The sequence below is a fragment of the Coenobita brevimanus genome, chromosome 5 (genome assembly GCF_032717465.1).
Source record: "Coenobita brevimanus isolate Jiangsu-jjx chromosome 5, ASM3271746v2, whole genome shotgun sequence".
Classification (NCBI taxonomy): Eukaryota; Metazoa; Arthropoda; class Malacostraca; order Decapoda; family Coenobitidae; genus Coenobita; species Coenobita brevimanus.
This window is the reverse complement of record NC_136958.1, coordinates 3,027,885-3,031,659: the sequence shown is the minus strand read 5'-3', so window position 1 is coordinate 3,031,659 and position 3,775 is coordinate 3,027,885.

The window sequence follows — 3,775 nt, the reverse complement described above, 5'->3', positions numbered from 1 at the left end:
CATCTTTTATTTAGTGAGGGATTTACCTGCAGCGATTTCATTAGGAACGAGGTCATGGGATTTCGGGGATGTGTGATTGGGTTTAGATTTGCACCCTACTCGTAACCCCTTCAGTACGAGGAGATTCCTAAGGTGGCAGCAATGAAAATACGAGGAGGAGCATTCAGAGAGTACTACACCCACGCCAGGCAACTGATCTAAAGGTTGTGCATTTTACTTTGCCGTGTGACCCCTTTCAACGAACTGCTCTCAAAATCGACCTACTGCATCCCTGCCTGACCCTTAACACTGCCATTAACTTCGATCGAAATTGACACCGCAGTGATATGGCTGAGCTAGCTATGTGACTCTGACCTTTGACCTTTCCCTACGACCTTGACCTTTGATTCTATTCACAAAATCGAAATAACCTTCACCCATGTTTTACTCTTAATCCTTCCACCAGGTGATTTAAATTGAAAAAAAAAAGTTTACGTCAACCTTGCTATGTGACCTTGACCTTTGATCTATTGTTCTGTAAAATCATAAGTCAGCCCCCTATGTGATCAAAATTATTACGATGACGATGACGATGATGATGATGATGATGATGACAACGATGACAACGATGATGACGACGATGATGACGACGATGACGATGACGATGTGATGATGATGACGACGACGACGACGATGATGATGATGATGATGATGATGATGATGATGATGATGATGATGATGATGATGATGATGATAATGATGACGATGATGGAGATTCCTTCTAACCCCTTCACTTCGAGGAGGTTTCTCGTATCGTGGGAAAAATCGTCTGGCAGTGCTAAGCTTGCAATTAAGGCATCATCGTACTGAAGAGGCTAATATACACCTGAAGCATCCTAACCCTCCTCTCTCCATATAACACTTCCTTACTCAGCATCTTAAACAAAGTCTATGAAGTCTTAGAAGAGTTAGTGTGGATAGAAGACTTTACCACTCCTCTCCTAAGCCTCATTTTGTATCACTAAGACGGTATTCAAAGTTGCACCTCTTCGTTGCAACCACTCGTGAGCGATTCATTTTCCGTATTAGACCTTATCATTTTCCTACTTGATAATTTACAAGATATACAAGAGATTAATGACGAGTAACGGGCAGAATACGAGTAAATATCAGAAACCACTATACTGCAACTCTTAACTCGATTCCATCTTGCACTGCCGTATCTCACCTACAGGACATTGATATTACACACACACACACACACACACACACAATACCACGACACTTCACACTGCCACACTTTAACTGCCACACCCCCACCACTGTAGAATGCCACACCACCCACCGGAGAACTCACACTACACACAACCACACTAATGTACATACTGCCACACTACATACTCCCATACCACACACAGCAACCTCTCTCTCAATGCAATGATCCGTTCTCTCTCTCTCTCTCTCTCTCTCTCTCTCTCTCTCATTAATCACAAATCCCCCTCTTACTTTTTCACTTCCTCCTTTCTCTTTCCCCTCCTCTCCCAAACCCTTAATTTTCCTCTAGTTCTTTCTGTACCCCTTATCCCTCCTGCTATATTGGGACACAGAAAAATAGAGAGACTGGGAAGCAGAGAAATAGATATATATATGGACGGAGATAGATAGATATACAGACTAAGAGACAGGAAGATGGGCAGATGGAAGCAGGTGACGTATGAGAGAGAGAGAGAGAGAGAGAGAGAGAGAGAGAGAGAAAGAGAGAGAGAGAAAGAGAGAGAGAGATCAACAAATCAACCCTTTCAGTACGATGACAGTTACAATCACGCCCTCTCCAAACAATTCTATTCAGCTTAGGAGAGACTATAAGAACAATTAGAGTGAATTAAATATACCTTCCACTATATTATTTATACCCATACTACTAATCCTTCCCTACAAAAATAATAATAATAATAATAATAATAGTCTGATGGTAGCCTCATGAGTAATCGTAGTGAAGTGTGTAATCCAGGGTAATCCAGGAGTCAAAATGTTAATCCTTTTAATGTGGTGATTTAAATTTTCTTCTCGCTACTACCTGGCGATTTAATTAAGAAAGTGACCTTGAGATGGAAGGTGTTGGACGCAGCCTTCATAGACCTCTTCTCTACTACGATGCTCTACTTCCTCTGAATAAAAATTGTGTTAGCAGGAACAAGTATAACACTAATAATAATAATAATAATAATAGATAATAACAATAGTAGTAGTAGTAGTAGTAGTAGTAGTAGTAGTAGTAATAATAATAAAATACCGGTACTAACAACAACAATAATAATAATAATAATAATAATAACAATAATAATAATAATAATAATAAACAACACTGACGTCCTCTGGCTGAAGGAATTAATGGAAGCTAAGGTATGGCAGTGTGTTGTGTCGTGGTATAGTGTGTGTGTGTGTGTGTGTGTGTGTGTGTGTGTGTGTGTGTGTGTGTGTGTGTGTGTGTGTGTGTGTGTGTGTGTGTGTGTGTGTGTGTGTGTGTGTGTGTGTGATACTTATATGGAACACCGTGTCGAGTTCAAAGATGGTGGAACTCTTTTTCTGGGGGGGGGGGGAGAAGGGGAGCATCAAAAGTAACAAGATTTCTTTTGCCCCGATCGAAAATAAGACCAATTCAAAGCCCAATTCAGCAAAGTCTGATATGTGAGCGTTGTACTGCAATTATTACTTTTCTGTTTGACGCTGTGAGAAGTAGGTGGAAAAAGGAGTCACTAGCGTATGAGTGGATGGGGATATCGTATAAGTGGATGGGGGTAAAGTATGAGTGGATGGGTGTATCGTATGAGTGGATGGGTGTATCGTATGAGTGGATAGGGATATTGTATGGGTGGATGGGGATATCGTATAGTGGATGGGGATATCGTATGAGTGGATGGGGATATCGTATAGTGGATGAGGATATCGTATGAGTGGACGGGGATATCGTAGAGTGGATGGGGATATCGTATGAGTGGACGGGGATATCGTATGAGTGGATGGGGATATCGTATGAGTGGATGGGGATATCGTATGAGTGGATGGGGATACTGGGGATGGATGTACAGCTCAGGAGGAAGCAAGGTGGTGAAAGGACAGAACCCTGAGGAACACCACGACTAATATGCTCTAGAATGACAATAGCTGCATTTATGATTAAGTCTGCATAAGTACAGCCGCGCGTCGGTACTTATAACTCTCATCGATTACTGAAATGTACCGGTATTTACTTTTCTCTTCAGGTAGTTTTTTTCCCCTCAGGTAAATAAAACAGGATGGTGTTACGTATAATACACCGCACCTGTTAAATATTGCGGAACAGTAGAAGATACAGACGAACGACAATACATCCTTGGTAGGGGTCAGATAACATACTCGTAAATTAAACATTCTCAAATTTTAAGCTTTTGCAGACATATACAAAGTAGATATATACATGCATGGTATTTTACAGACACTAATTATGATAGTGAAAGGGAACAGTAACTGCAGTCTGGTATGCAATTTCAGCTCAACCGAATGACAAAATATGCTGGTATCTGGTTTTTATCATCTGCTTACAAGGGTGCCACTGAGTCAGGACCTCCCTCTCTCATACTGATAAGGTGTTAAGCGACCCTTTTACCCTTCCCTTCGTCAAGCCTGAGTCAAACCTATACACAGAGGTCCCTTGTAGCCCGTGTTGCTAATTGGCGCCTGGGGGAGGAAGGAAGGGAGCAAGGAAAGGCATGTCGTAGCGAGGAGGTCATTAAGGTGGTTCACGTAGATAACCCTG